This window comes from Dendrobates tinctorius, unplaced genomic scaffold, assembly GCF_039654945.1.
Source record: "Dendrobates tinctorius isolate UK_male_01 unplaced genomic scaffold, ASM3965494v1 ptg000132l, whole genome shotgun sequence".
Classification (NCBI taxonomy): Eukaryota; Metazoa; Chordata; class Amphibia; order Anura; family Dendrobatidae; genus Dendrobates; species Dendrobates tinctorius.
Genome location: NW_027361800.1, coordinates 5,862,275 through 5,879,079, shown reverse-complemented (window position 1 = coordinate 5,879,079; position 16,805 = coordinate 5,862,275). Strand labels below are relative to the sequence as shown.

At 45.4% G+C, this 16,805-nt stretch overlaps 1 protein-coding gene across 2 annotated transcripts in view; it reads left to right on the top strand.

The window, feature by feature from the left end:
* LOC141048053 (serine protease ami-like) overlaps window positions 1-16,805 on the top strand; it is a 295,484-nt gene that overhangs the window by 131,956 nt on the left and 146,723 nt on the right. The gene's annotated exons all lie outside the window — the stretch shown is intronic.

Genomic DNA, 16,805 nt, shown 5'->3' with positions numbered 1-16,805 from the left:
TCACCCAGACTGCTCCGCATACGGGTACTACAGCAGCCGCCATACAGCCGCAGGAGACAAGTCCAGGGCTCAGTAAAGGACCACCGGTCACACGCGGTGATTGGGTGATTGCATAGACTGTATGGGACCGCTAACACCTACACTGCTCCACATACGGGTATCACAGCAGCCGCCATTCAGCCGCAGAACGCTACTGCAGCCCGCCAATTAGGGCTACATCTTTCCCATCATACGGAAGCCCGCCATACATAGACTGTTTTCCTCCAATATACTCAGCTAAATGCACAATGTCTCGGAAAAGCACATCCTCTCTCAAAACGAGGACATGAGCAAGCTCCAGCAGGTCATCATTAGCAGAGCTAGCTGCTGTTGCTCGCGCTGAAGCCGAGGCAGCCAAGCAAGATCTTCCTTCGCCGAACGAGAGATGCATCTAAAGCTGAGACAAGTAGATCAAGATACGGAAACCGCACGTCAGCAGGCAGAACTAGAAAGACTTGCTGCAGACAAAGAGACAGCAGCTGCAATAGCTAAAGCAGAGTGCTTGGAAGCTATGAAGCATCCTGATTCTGAGAGACACAGCAGCATTCTCGGACCAGATCTAGAGCAGCAAGATCCAGCGCAGCGCGTCACAGAGTACGTCCGTCAACATTCTGGCGTGGAGGACAGCCCTGAAGCATCTTATCGATCAGCCCATGCCGATTACCAGCGATCTAACTCCGAGCTTCACTACCATAGTCGATGAGACGTCCACCACAGAGATATCGACTACAGCTACCGTTCCACTGAAAAGAAAGTACAGCTCCCATCCTGCCTTAAAGAGACACCTTCACCAACTAGGTACCGCACAGACTCCGGAGTCACAAGCATCTTACAGGTATAGTGATGCACCACACACTAGACATGACTATTACACACCGGCTCGTGCCAGCACTGACGGAGCCATCAAAGACCTTGCAAAGTTCCTTGCCCGCCAAGAACTGGTTACAAAGGGACTTGTAAAGTTCACTGACAAACCCCAGAACTATCGGTCATGGTGAGCCTCGCTCCAGAATGCCATTCGTGGTCAGGACCTTTCTTGTGGTGAGGAGTTAGATCTCCTGGTAAAGTGGCTCGGAAGTGAGTCAGTCGAGCATGCCAAAAGACTTAGAGACATTAATGTAAAGCATCCTCGCACAGCCCTACATAAGGTGTGGGAAAGACTCGATGAATGCTATGGGGCAGTAGAAGTCATAGAGAATGCTTTATATAAAAGAATTGATGATTTTCCTAAGATAGGACCTAAAGGTTATCTAAAGCTTAGAGAACTGAGAGATTTGTTGAATGAGTTGCAGGTTGCTCAGCAGGAAGACTTGCCCGGATGGGCATTCTTAGAAACTGCTAGGGGTGTCAATCTGATAGTACAGAAACTTCCTTACAACCTACAAGAAAAGTGGATTACATGTGTTTCAGAGTATAAACACAATCATAATGTATCATTTCCTCCTTTCAATGTATTTGTTGATTTTGTCACCAAACAATTTAGGATTAGAAATGACCCTAGTTTTGATTTTACTCTGTCGTGTTCCACTGCCACTGGTGTCAAACCTGGTAAGACACCCGTGGCAGTACACAAAACTAACATTGATTCCACAGGCCCTCCTCACAAGGTGAATAAAACCCCTCCAGACGAGAGCAAACCTCAGGATGTCAGTAAATATTGTCCTCTACACAGGAAACCACATCCTCTACTGAAATGCAGAGCCTTCAGGGAGAAGTCTTTAGAGGATCGTAAAGGTTTCCTCAAGGAGAACAACATCTGCTTCAAATGTTGTGCCGCAACCTCTCACTTCGCCTGGAACTGTGAAGCTAGAGTGAAATTTGCAGAATGCAGCAGCACGGATCACAATACAGCCTTGCACCCTGGATCACCTCCACGAGTGCTGTCGCAAGCAGAGGAGCACGATGGAAAGCAGAAGAACACTGACGAAGACACCCCGGATGTAAGCACTAAATGTACTGAGATCTATAGAGGACTCACAGGAGGAAGGTCCTGTTCAAAAATCTGCCTTGTCCGAGTTTATCCCGCAGGCCGCAAGGACAAATCCTTCAAGATTTATGCAATCCTGGATGACCAAAGTAACAGGTCTCTAGCCAGGTCCATCTTCTTTGACAACTTCAGCATTGTAGGCCCTGGTTCTCCCTACACCCTGAGAACATGTACAGGTAGCGTTGAGACGGCGGGGAGAAAAGCAACCGGATACAAAGTGGAGTCCATAGATGGCCAGACCTGCCTATCACTACCGACTATCCTGGAGTGCAGCCAGATTCCTGACAACAGGTCAGAAATACCTTCACGGGAGGTGGCGACATATCACCCCCATCTAAAATGTATAGCCCACCTGATACCTGAACTAGATCCAGGAACCCCAATAGCTCTACTTCTGGGAAGAGATATACTACAAGTCCACAAGGCTAGAGAATGTATAAATGGTGTCAGAGACACCGCACTACACTTGCTCATAGAGCCAGTGCGCGTGTCCTGAGTACAGAAGCAGTGCTAAACGAGGTACAGGAGGAATAAACAGACGGGAGGTCAGACAAAGCCAAAGGTCATACACAGGATCACAGTACAGTACCAGGGATGAGACAGAGCGGATAATCAGGGCCAAGCAGAGATCAAAACCAAACAGACATAGGAGGTACCAGGCAGAATCCAAAGCGATATCCAGAGAACAGACCGAGTCATACACAGAGAATCAAGTAACCAGAACACAGCACAAACACACTCAGGGGTCACCACACAAATGCCAAGGGCAAGAGTATAACTGACAGGGATGGGAGCGTCCTGAGGCTATAAGAAGCCTCCCCCAGAACCAGGGAGAGGCCACAATCATAGCCCCAGGTGTGCAGGTAAGCCTGAATCGGGATCACAACCTTTAACCCCAGAAATGCCAGTCATCAGCATTGGTTCCAAACATTAACCCCACGTGTGCGAGTCAAACCCGCACTGAGATCATGACAGTACCCCCCTCTCAACGGGGGGCCTCTGGACCCCCAGGCTTGCCCGGGTACTTAGCATGGAAAGCCCGTACCAGGCGATCAGCATGCATCAACCGGGCCGGTACCCAGGACCTGTCCTCCGGTCCATACCCCTTCCAATGAACCAGGTACTGTACCGACCGCCGTACCAACCTGGAATCTACGATATGACCAACCTCGTACTCCACCTGCCCCTCGACCAAAACAGGAGAAGCAGCAGACTCGGAGTCTCCCCGGACTGCTTCAAAAGGTTTCAGTAGAGATTTGTGGAAGACGTTAGGGATCTTGAAAGAGGGTGGAAGGCACAGCCTATACGCCACTGGATTGATTTTTTCCACAATCTTGTACAGGCCAATGAATTTGGGTCCTAACTTGGCTGACGGAATCTTTAACTTAATGTTTCGCGTGGAGAGCCAAACTTTCTCTCCCACCCGAAACATGGGACCAGGTGTTCGTTTCCTGTCCGCGAAATACTTATACCTGCCTTGAGACCTGGATATACGCCGCTGGACTTCTGCCCATGTATTTTTTAACCGCTGAACAGAGTCCTCAGCCCTGGGGCACCCCGAATCCAGACGAGAAAACTCACCGAAATGAGGACTGAACCCATAGTTAATCAAGAAAGGGGACCTACCAGTGGATTGACTCACCCGACTATTGAAGGCAAATTCAGCTAACGACAGTGCATTGCACCAGTCACTCTGTCTAGCAGTGGTTAGACACCTGAGGATCTGTTCCAGGGACTGGTTAGTGCGCTCCGTCTGCCCATTGCTCTCAGGATGGTATGCAGACAAAAAGGACGAGACATACCTAATTTTTTGCAGAAAGCACGCCAAAACTTAGCCACAAACTGCACACCATGATCAGACACCACATTCAGGGGTACCCCATGCAACCGGATCACATGCTGCACAAACAACCTGGACAACGTCTCAGCTGACGGTAGTGCGGACAGGGGTACGAAATGAGCCTGCTTAGAAAACCTGTCCACCACTACCCATACCACTGTATTACCCTTAGATGGAGGGAGATTGGTAACAAAATCCATGGATAAGTGAGTCCATGGCCTTTCGGGCACTGCCAAGGATATCGGCTCCCCTGCCGGTCGGCTATGAGAGCTTTTAGAATGAGCGCAGACCCCACAACCAGCAATGAATTTTTTTATGTCCGAACCAAGGGTAGGCCACCAAAAGATCCTAGCCACCGCCAGACGTGTGGCTGAAATACCAGGGTGAGCACTCATCTTGGATTCATGGAACTCCTGCAAGAGTTTCAGGCGAAGTTGCTCTGGGACAAACAACTTCCCCTCCGGCTTGGCCGCCGAGGCCTGCGACTGGGCCCCCTGAATCTCCCGTTCCAATTCAGATGAGACCTCTGCTATCACAACCCCAGGGTGAAGAATGGAGGACGGTGGCTCAGGGGGCGACACCGGCTGAAAACTGCGTGATAAGGCGTCAGCCTTGACATTCTTAGACCCTGGACGAAATGTAATTGTAAACTGAAAACGGGAAAAAAAAAGTGACCAACGGGCTTGTCTGGGCATTAGTCTTTTAGCAGACTCAATGTACGACAAATTTTTGTGATCCGTGATCACCGTAACCGGGTGACTGGCCCCCTCCAAAAAGTGCCTCCATTCTTCAAACGCCAATTTGACCGCAAGAAGCTCTCTATTGCCTACGTCGTAATTTCTTTCCGCAGCAGAGAACTTCTTGGAAAAGAAAGCACATGGCCTGAGGTTGGTTAGAGTGGCAGGCCCTTGGGACAACACCGCCCCCACCCCCACCTCAGAGGCATCCACTTCCACGACAAATGGTTTGGACGGATCTGGCTGCACTAACACAGGAGCAGACATAAAACATTTTTTCAGCGTCGCAAAGGCCGCTTTTGCGAGCGAGGACCAATTTCTCACATCCGCACCTTTGCATGTTAGATCCGTGAGAGGTTTGACCACTTGCGAAAACCCCCGGATAAATTTGCGGTAATAATTCGCGAACCCCAAGAAGCGCTGAAGACCCTTAAGATCTCGGGGTTGCACCCAATCCGCAATGGCCTGCACCGTCTTGGGGTCCAGGTGAAAACCCTCACCGGATACAATTAACCCCAAAAAGGACAACTCTTGTACACAGAATACACATTTTTCCAATTTGGCATACAAATGATTTTCTCTCAGCCTTTGGAGCACAGTTCGTACATGTTCCAAATGAGAATACTTGTCGGGGGAATATATCAAAATATCATCTAAGTAGATAACGACAAAACGACCAATGAGATCCGAGAATACCACGTTGATGAAATTCTGAAATATGGCAGGGGCGTTGGTAAGACCAAACGGCATGACTAAATTTTCAAATAGTCCCTCGGTCGTGAGGAACGCGGTTTTCCATTCATCCCCCTCTCGGACCCTTATCAAATTATATGCCCCCCGAAGGTCCAGTTTAGAAAACCACTTTGCCCCTGATAGTTGGTTGCATAAATCGGGAATCAACGGAAGGGGGTACGTATTCCGTACAGTAATTTGATTAAGCTCCCGGAAGTCGAGACAGGGACGTAACCCGCCATCTTTTTTCTTTACAAAAAAGAAACCTGCCGCCACAGGTGAGACTGAAGGACGTATGTGTCCTTTGCGCAGACTTTCAGTAATGTACTACTTCATAGCCAAGCGCTCAGGACCGGACAAATTAAACAGACGGGCTTTGGGTAATTTAGCCCCCGGGACCAGCTCAATAGCGCAGTCAAAGGGTCTATGTGGCGGTAACGTCTTGGCCTCGCTTTCGGAGAATACATCTTTGAAGTCCTTCAGGCATTCCGGAATACCTTCCAGCTCCACAGATGATACAGACACAGATTTAACAGGTTCAACCAGCAGTGCGGCTTTATCATATAACTCAAACTTATTTCCAACGGATGAGAGATGATCTTGGTGTAATTAACTGGGACGATATCCTGAGACATAAAAATACACAAAGAAAATGGGAGACGTTTATTAGCATCCTGAATAGGACCTGTGCACAATATATACCGTATGGGAATAAACATGCGAGAAATAGGAGGAAACCACTATGGCTAAATAGAGCTGTAAGGGGCGCAATAAGAGATAAAAATAAAGCATTTAGAGAATTAAAGCAAGTAGGTAGTGATGAGGCATTAAATAAATACAGAAGATTAAATAAATTCTGTAAAAAGCAAATCAAGACAGCAAAGATTGAGACAGAGAGACTCATTGCCAGAGAAAGTAAAAATAATCCCAAAATATTCTTTAACTACATAAATAGTAAGAAACTAAAAAATGATAGTGTTGGTCCCCTTAAAAATAGTCTGGGTGAAATGGTGGATGAGGATGAGGAAAAAGCCAATATGCTAAATGACTTTTTTTCAACAGTATTTACACAAGAAAATCCCATGACAGATAACATGATCAGGGATAAAAATTCTCCATTAAATGTCACCTGCTTAACCCAGCAGGAAGTACGGCGGCGTCTACAAATCACTAAAATTGACAAATCCCCGGGCCCGGATGGGATACACCCACGAGTACTGCAGGAATTAAGCACAGTCATAGATAGACCACTATTTTTAATCTTTAAAGATTCCATAATAACAGGGTCTGTACCACAGGATTGGCATATAGCAAATGTGGTGCCAATATTCAAAAAGGGGACAAAAACTGAACTTGGAAATTATAGGCCAGTAAGTTTAACCTCAACTGTGGGTAAAATCCTGGAGGGTTTTCTAAGAGATACTATACTGGAGTATCTGGAGAAGAATAACCTTATGACCCAATATCAACATGGGTTTACAAGAGACCGTTCCTGTCAGACTAATCTGATAAGCTTTTATGAAGAGGTAAGTTCCGGACTGGACCAAGGGAATGCAGTGGACGTGGTGTACATGGACTTTTCAAAAGCTTTTGATACGGTGCCACACAAAAGGTTGATACATAAAATGAGAACAATGGGGATAGGGGAAAATATGTGTAGGTGGGTTAAGAGCTGGCTCAGGGATAGGAAACAAAGGGTGGTTATTAATGGAGCACACTCGGACTGGGTCACGGTTAGCAGTGGGGTACCACAGGGGTCAGTTTTGGGCCCGCTTCTTTTTAACATATTTATTAATGACCTTGTAGGGGGCATAGAGAGTAGAATTTCAATATTTGCAGATGACACTAAACTCTGCAGGGTAATTAATACAGAGGAGGACAATTTTATATTACAGGAGGATTTATGTAAACTAGAAGCTTGGGCTGATAAATGGCAAATGAGCTTTAATGGAGATAAATGTAAGGTCATGCACTTGGGTAGAACGAACAAGTTGTATAATTATGTGCTTAATTGTAAAACACTGGGCAAAACAGTCACTGAAAAAGACCTGGGTGTATGGGTGGACGACAAACTCACATTTAGTGGCCAGAGTCAAGTAGCTGCTGCAAAGGCAAATAAAATAATGGGATGCATTAAAAGAGGCATAGATGCTCATGAGGAGAACATAATTTTACCTCTATATAAGTCACTAGTGCGACCACACTTAGAATACTGTGTACAGTTCTGGTCTCCGGTGTATAAGAAAGACATAGCTGAACTGGAGCGGGTGCAGAGAAGAGCGACCAAGGTTATTAGGGAACTAGGGGGTCTGCAATACCAAGACAGGTTATTACGCTTGGGGTTATTTAGTTTGGAGAATCGAAGGCTTAGGGGTGATCTTATTACAATGTATAAATATATGTGGGGACAATACAAAGACCTTTCTAATGATCTTTTTACTCTTAGACCTGTGACGGGGACAAGGGGGCATCCTCTACGTCTGGAGGAAAGAAGGTTTAAGCATACTCACAGACGCGGATTCTTTACTGTAAGAGCAGTGAGACTATGGAACTCTCTGCCATATGATGTTGTAATGAGTGATTCACTACAAAAATTTAAGAAGGGACTTGATGCCTTTCTTGAAAAGTATAATATTACAGGGTATATACACTAGTCTCCTTAATATTGCGTTGATCCAGGGAGCTAGTCTGATTGCCGTATGTGGAGTCGGGAAGGAATTTTTTTCCCCAATGTGAAGCTTACTGTTGCCACATGGGTTTTTTTTGCCTTCCTCTGGATCAACATGTTAGGGCAAGTTAGGATAGGATATGGGTTGAACTAGATGGACTCAAAGTCTCCCTTCAACCTTAATAACTATGTTACTATGTTACTATGTTAAAATCATTAAACCCCCATTGTACAATCTCCCCCGTTTTCCAGTTAATAACTGGGTTATGGTGTTGTAACCAGGGCATGCCCAACACCAACCCTGCAGGCAGATTGTCCAGCACAAAACAACTTATGTTTTCCACATGAGTAGCGCCCACTCTGAGCGAAAACACATCAGACATAAAGCGAATTCCCTCCTTAGTGAGGGGAGATGAGTCAATGGCCATCACCTTGATCGGAACCTTGAGCCTAACTGTCCCTATCTTGCAGTGTGTGATCAATTGGGAGTCAATAAGATTAATAGATGATCTGCAGTCCACAAAGGCTGTAGAGGAAAAAGAACTACCATCCACAAACAGTTCCACAGGCAGTACTACTTTAGAAAATGAGGAAAATGGTACCTGAGGGTCTGATCAGCCTCCCCGTTGACTACCCAGACCTAGTCGTTTCCCGCCGACCGGGTTTGAAGACGGGCAATTCAGGCACTCCCTTTTCCAATGTCCCGTTTTACCGCAGTAAAAGCATAACTGCTTGTCCTTCCGGCGTTTCCTCTCCGTATCCTTCAGGGAGAGGGTGCCTACATCCATGGGCTCAGGGGCAGTCTCTTTTCCACTGGGGAATAATGGAGTATCCACCTGCATCACCCCTCTGGCCTGCAGCCTGCGGTCCATCCGGACGGCCTGGGTCATGGCGTCCTCGAGAGAGTTAGGTGGGGGATGTAACGCCAAGGCATCCTGCAGCCGCTCGGACAAGCCTCTGCGAAAGAGTCATAGAATCATAGAATCGTAGAGTTGGAAGGGACCTCCTGGGCCATCTGGTCCAACCCCCTGCTCAAAGCAGGATTCGCTAAATCATCCCAGTCAGATGTCTGTCCAGCCTCTGTTTGAAGACTTCCATTGAAGGAGAACTCACCACTTCTCGTGGCAGCCTGTTCCACTCATTGATCACTCTAACTGTCAAAAAGTTTTTTCTAATATCTAATCTGTGTCTCCTCCCATTCAGTTTCATCCCATTGCTTCTAGTCTTTCCTTGTGCAAATGAGAATAAAGTTGATCCTTCTACAATGTGACAGCCCTTTAGATATTTGTAGACAGCTATTAAGTCTCCTCTCAGTCTTCTCTTTTGCAAACTAAACATTCCCAAATCCTGCAACCTTTCCTCATAAGACAGGGTTTGCAGACCGGTCACCATTCTGGTCACTCTTTTCTGAACTTGCTCCAGTTTGTTGATGTCTTTTTTAAAATGTGGTGCCCAAAACTGGACACAATATTCCAGATGAGGTCTGACCAAAGAGGAGTAGAGGGAAATAATGACTTCACGTGATCTAGACTGTATGCTTCTGTTAATACATCCTAGAATTGCATTTGCCTTTTTTGCTGCTGCATCACACTGTTGACTCATATTCAGTCTGTGATCTATTAGTATACCCAAGTCTTTTTCACATGTGCTGTCACTTAGCCCTATTCCTCCTATTCTATATATGGTTTTTTCATTTTTATTGCCCAGATGTAGTACTTTGCATTTCTCCCTGTTAAAAACCATTCTGTTAGTTGCTGCCCACTTCTCCAGTTTATTTAAATCTTTTTGAATCCTCTCTCTCTCTTCTCTAGTATTAGCTATCCCTCCTAGCTTTGTGTCATCAGCAAATTTAATCAGTTTACCCTCAATTCCTTCATCTAAATCGTTGATAAAGATGTTGAACAATACAGGGCCCAGGACAGAGCCCTGTGGTACCCCACTTGAGACATTCTTCCAACTGGATGTGCAGCCATTTACGACCACTCTTTGGGTTCGATCACTAAGCCAGTTATGAATCCACCTAACAGTTGCCTTGTCCATTCCATACTTAGTCATTTTTTCAATAAGGATTGTATGAGAGACTTTGTCAAATGCTTTGCTGAAGTCAAGATATACTATATCTACAGCATTTCCTTGATCCACCCAATCAGTGATACCGTCATAGAAGGAAATTAAGTTAGTCTGACATGACTTATTAGTTACAAACCCATGGTGACTCTGTTTAATCACTTCATTCTTGTCCAGGTACTGACATACATGTTGTTTAATAATTTGTTCAAAGATCTTTCCTGGTATAGAAGTCAGACTCACCGGCCTATAGTTGCCTGGGTCCACCTTCTTCCCCTTTTTGAAGATAGGAACAACATTTGCTCTTCTCCAGTCTTCTGGCACTTCTCCTGTTCTCCAAGAATTTTCAAAGATTATGGAGAGGGGTTCAAAAATTTCTTCTGCTATCTCCTTCACTACTCTGGGGTGTAATTCATCTGGACCTGGAGACTTGAATTCATTTAGGTTAGCTAAGTGTTTCCTCACTATCTTTCTGTTTATAGATATCCTGGATTCTTCTATTCCCTTAATAGGACAGTGAAGAACAGTTGATGTTACATTTCCTTTCTGAGAGAAAACAGATGCAAAATAGGAATTTAAAAGTTCAGCCTTCTCAACATCCTGTCTTACCATTTCATCATTTTCATCCTGTAAAAATCCTATAGCATCTTTGACTTTTCTTTTACTTTTGACATATCCCCAAAATCCTTTATTATTGCTTTTGACATCTCTTGCAAGCCTCAATTCATTTTCAGCTTTAGCTAATCTGATTTGTGCCCTGCAGGTTCTGCAGACAGCATTATATTCTTCTTTAGATATGCCTCCCTCTTTCCATTTTATAAACATTTTTTTCTTCCTTTTTAGCATGTGCTTAAGTTCTGTGTTCATCCATCCTGGTTTCCTTAAATGCTTCCTATTCTTCCCTCTTTTCGTAATTGTTAACAACTGTGCTTTGAGAATTTCATTTTTCAAGATTTCCCATCCTTCCTGGACATTTTTGTCTTTAAGGATATCCAGCCATTGGATCCCTCCAATTCTCTTTTTGAATCCCTTAAAATCTGCCTTTCTGAAATCTAACCTTGATGTCTGAGTCTTCACAGGTCTTCCGCCTCTAGTTATCCAAAATTCTAAAATAGCATGGTCGCTACCTCCTAGGGTCCCAGCCACTTTTACCTCCTCAACCATTTCCTCCCTGTTTATAAGGATTAGATCCAAGGTAGCAGTTCCCCTTGTTTTCTCCCTTACCTTTTGGAAGATAAAGTTGTCAGCAAGAGAGGCTAAGAATTTCCTTGACCTGTTAGTTTTGCCTGAGAGAGATTCCCAACAAATGTCTGGATAGTTGAAATCTCCCATGACAACTATGTCATATTTTTTGGAGAACTTGGCCATTTGATGCATAAAGAGTTCATCCATATCTTCAGCTTGCACAGGCGGCCTGTAGTAAATGCCTACAATGGTGTCCTTTCCATTGTTCTGTCCTTGTATTCTTACCCAAACAGTTTCCACAGAACTCCCAGTCTCTGAAGCTTCAATCTCTGTGCAGATATACGCATTTCTAACATACAATGCGACACCCCCTCCTCGTTTATCAAGTCTGTTTCTTGCAAATAAGTTGTATCCTTCTAGCCTTGTATTCCAATCATGTGTATTGTCCCACCAAGTTTCAGTGATTCCAATGACATCATATTTCTTTTCCTGTGTTAGTAGTTCCAATTCTCCTTGTGTGTTGCCCATGCTTTGTGCATTAGTATAGAAACACTTTAGTTTGTGATTGGTTTCTCTTTCTCCAATATTTGTATTAATTAGATTCTTTCGTCTTTGTTCTTCCTTTCCACTTCTAATAGCAGAGTTCTCAATAGCATTTGTCAGGTGTATGGCTTTTTCTGGTCTTTTGCTTCCCTTCCCATGTTGTTCTAGTTTAAAGCTCTCCTTACAAGTGTAGCAAGGCGACTTCCAAATACATGCTTTCCAGTCTTCGTAAGGTGCACCCCATCTCTAGCAAGTAGTCCATCGTATAAGTAGTTCACTCCGTGATCCAGAAATCCAAATCGTTGCTGACGGCACCATCGACGTAGCCAGTTGTTCACCTGCAGAATCTTATTCCACCTCCTTGTTCCATGGCCATCCACTGGGAGGATGGAAGAGAAGACCACCTGCGCTCCCAGTTCTTTCACTTTCTTGCCTAAGTCTTCAAAGTCTCTGCAGATGGTTTCCAGGTCGTTTCTTGCGGTGTCATTTGTCCCCACATGTAGTAGCAGGAATGGGTAGTCATCTGTAGGTCTGAAGAGTCCTGATATCCTGTCAGACACATCTTTAATTTTTGCACCTGGAAGACAGCACATTTCTCTTGAAGTTATATCCGGTCTGCAGATAGCGGCCTCTGTTCCTCTCAACAGGGAATCCCCCATGACCACCACTCTCCGTTTCTTCTTCACAACATTTTTCTTTCTCCATCCAGGAGGACTCTGAAGGCGTACAAGGTTGCTGTTTGTTGGCAAAGTCTTATCCTGATGTATTTCTTCATCGTTTTCCTGCGTGAGAGCCTGGTACTGGTTTCTGAGCAGTATGGGTGCTGACTGCATCCTGATCCTCCTGCTTCTCTGGGTCACATGTCTCCATTCCTCTGTTTCTTCAGGTGCACTCACTTCGAATTTCTTCTCTTTCTGTAACATGAAGAGATAATTCTGCTCTGTCCAAGAACTCTTCACCTTCCTTAATGATCTTCAACGTAGCTAACCTCTCTTCGAGATTTTGCAACTTTTCCTCCAACAGGGACACAAGCTTGCATTTGTGGCATGTGAAGTTTGGCTTTTCCACTGGTAAATCTGTGAACATGTAGCAAGAAATGCAGCTCACCAAATGGCTCCTGGCCTCTTCCATCTTGAGATTTCTTAAAAACGATGAAATTCTTTTCAGCTGCAACGGCCAAAACCCAGTGATCGTTGAGCTCGCGGAGACTCTTCACTTATCCCAGAAGGCACTGGGAATATGCAAATGATCTCCTCAAGACTCTTCCCCTGGTTTTCCGATTTCCTCTTTTCAGCTGCAACGGCCAAAACTCAGTGATCGTTGAGCTCGCGGAGACTCTTCACTTATCCCAGAAGGCACTGGGAATATGCAAATGATCTCCTCAAGACTCTTCCCCTCTTCTCTCGGAGTGCGGCGTCGCTCCAAGAGACCTCTGCCGCCTAGCGGCGGAACTCAGAACAAAACCACTCAGCTGTGTGTTTCCCCTGACAGACACTCATCACCATGTCCTCTGCCAATCGCACTCGGTCAGGTTCATCATAAATGTGCCCGAGGGCCTCAAAGAATGCGTTCACTGACATACGTTCAGGAGCAGAGGAAGACAGAGAGAAAGCCCATGCTTGCGGAGCCCCCCGAAGTAGGGAAATAATGACCCCCACCCTCTGGAACTCATCCCCGGAGGAGCGGGGCCTTAGAGAAAAAAAAAGCTTGCATCCTTCTTTGAAAGACCTGAACTCCTTTTTATCCCCTGAGAAAAGGTCTGGTAATTTGACCGGAGATTCGGGGGACGCTAATGACACATCCCTACCCCCAGAACCAGAAGCCCCTGCATCGACAGCGCCCTGCACAGTAACCACCAACTGTTGCTGGGTATGGGCCATCGTGCATTGTTCCACATTGAGCTTATGGAACATTTGGGTCAGGTGCTTGACCTGATCAGCCAAGGCTTGTATGGGATCCATGAGGATAACACACACTTTTTTTTTTTTTTTCTTCAGAAAAAAAAAAAACAAAACTGAAAGGGTCAGTTATAATGTCAGAGACACCGCACTACACTTGCTCATAGAGCCAGTGCGCGTGTCCTGAGTACAGAAGCAGTGCTAAACGAGGTACAGGAGGAATAAACAGACGGGAGGTCAGACAAAGCCAAAGGTCATACACAGGATCACAGTACAGTACCAGGGATGAGACAGAGCGGATAATCAGGGCCAAGCAGAGATCAAAACCAAACAGACATAGGAGGTACCAGGCAGAATCCAAAGCGATATCCAGAGAACAGACCGAGTCATACACAGAGAATCAAGTAACCAGAACACAGCACAAACACACTCAGGGGTCACCACACAAATGCCAAGGGCAAGAGTATAACTGACAGGGATGGGAGCGTCCTGAGGCTATAAGAAGCCTCCACCAGAACCAGGGAGAGGCCACAATCATAGCCCCAGGTGTGCAGGTAAGCCTGCATCGGGATCACAACCTTTAACCCCAGAAATGCCAGTCATCAGCACTGGTTCCAAACATTAACCCCACGTGTGCGAGTCAAACCCGCACTGAGATCATGATAAATGGCTCCAGGAATGCTCCGTACGCACAGAGGCACGACCTTGGATGGGTCATCATAGGGGACGTCTGCCTAGGAGGAGCACACAAGCCGGTCTTAGTTGACAGCATGCTTACCAATACTCTTGAAAATGGACGTCCGTCTCTCTTCCAGCCATGTAAGAGTATCTTCCTGGTAAAAGAGTTGCCACACAATGCTCCTCTACCTTGTCCATTAGATGATCCTTCCTATGAAGACCACTCATGTGACGTTGACCAAGATCATATAGGGTGCACAGTTTTCCACAGAACAAGAGACGACAACAAGGTAGCAATGTCCATAGATGACAGACTGTTTTTGGACATCATGGATAGGGAGATGGTAAGAGATGAGTCAAAGAGTTGGATGGCCCCGCTATCATTTAAACTCCAGAGGCAACGCTTACCCACCAGTCATAAGTCTTGTAAGGGTTGGCACCATTGCAAACACGTATTTACCGCTCCGAACCTGGAAAATGCCAAAAACACGATAATTTGTACCATACAACGCGAGTGTTATGCCAAAGAAATAGACAACCTCAACAAAAGTCAACCCATTTCTAAAGACAGCGTCTTGAAAAAGCTTGATCCAATAATTGACCAAAACGAGCTGATACGAATTGGAGGTCATCTTCAGGAAGCCAAGGTGGAATTCGTGGAAAAACACTCTTTAATAATTTCTGGCCACCATCATGTGACCACTCTGCTCGTACAGCACCATCATGTTTTGGTGAAACATCAGGGCCGATTGTTTACCGAAGGGAAACTACGAACTGCTGGACTATGGATAGTCGGAGCAAAGAGATGTGTGAGTAAACTCATCTTGAACTGCGTGTCTTGTCGCAAACTCCGCGGCGCGACTCAAAGCCCAAAGATGGCCAATCTCCCAACAGACAGACTTAGTATGGATCCTCCCTTTACCAGTGTTGGACTGGATGTATTCAGGCAGTGGTCTGTGGTTGCACGGCATACTAGAAGAGTCCAAGCCAACGCAAAACGCTGGGCAGTTATGTTTACCTGCATGTCCATCAGAGCGGTCCACATCGAAGTGATTGAATCCATGGACACATCAAGTTTCATAAATGCACTCCGATGGTTCATTGCCATCAGAGGCACCGTGAAACACATTCGCTCTGACAGAGGCACAAATTTCGTAGGAGCAGTGAAAGAACTCCAAATTCCTTCCAACCTAGACATTACCAGTGTGGAAAGATACCTGAGTGAACAGGGATGTACCTGGACCTTCAATTTACCATACTCTTCTCATATGGGAGGTGCTTGGGAGAGGATGATAGGAATAGCACGCAGAATCTTAGACTCTATCTTCTTGCAAGAAGGTAGCACAAGACTCACACATGAAGGTTTGACTACATTCTTGGCAGAAGTTTCGGCCATCATAAATGCCAGACCATTGTCTGCACTCTCCAGTGATGCTGAAGATCCAACTATTCTCACTCCCACCCTGTTACTCACTCAGAAAACCGACACTCCTAGTGCTCCACTGGGAGAATTTAGCAACAAGGACCTCTACAGATGTCAATGGAGACAAGTTGAAAGTCTCTCCAATACTTTCTGGGACAGATGGAGAAAGCAATACCTCTCCACCTTACATCCTAGGAAGAAGTGGCAGATCGACAAGCTGAACATCAGACCCGGTGATATTGTGCTCATGAAGGACAGTCAGTCACATGAAATGAGGAAATGAGTGGCCTCTGGGCCTCATCACCAAGGTGTTCCCAAGCAAAGATGAGAAGGTGCGCAAGGTCGAGGTCAAAGTGTGGAAGGCTGGGGAGAGTAAACTATTCCTCAGACCAGTTGCGGAGCTAATTCTTTTGCTTTCGCCTAAAGAGCCTGTAAGTGGCATCAGTTGATGCCAAGCGGGAAGTGTTCTGCCCTCTGATATAGGGCAGTCTGTTTGTATTATGTGCTGGGTTAATTATAGCACCGTGAATTTATAGCAGTGTCTTTGATAGGATTATATAGTCTGTGCCTTTAACAGAAGCAATGCACTATGGGATTGAAGCAGTGCTTTGTGGGAAGGAAGCAATGTATTGTGGGATGAAGAAGGGCCATTTTGCTTCTCTGTATATCATAGGATGCACGTGTTTACCTGTCCTCCATCTTAATTCTCCAACTTGAATTTGTTATCCGGTTAATGCATATCTGGTAAGCTTAATCTTTCTTACAATGCAGTGTGTGCAGAGAGTTTATTAGCTGTATAGTAGTCAGTGCTCGGTAGACGCAATTGGACACCTGTGTTTTCTTTCTATGTAAATTCATCACACTAAATGCTTCCTGTATCTGTGTGTGATCATCTGCCCAATACTTATGTATGTCATTGTATTCTTTACAGTTTTACCGCATGTTCTATACTCTTCACAAATAAACAAGTTAGACTACAGAGAACAGTCTGCTTATTTTGGAGGACAG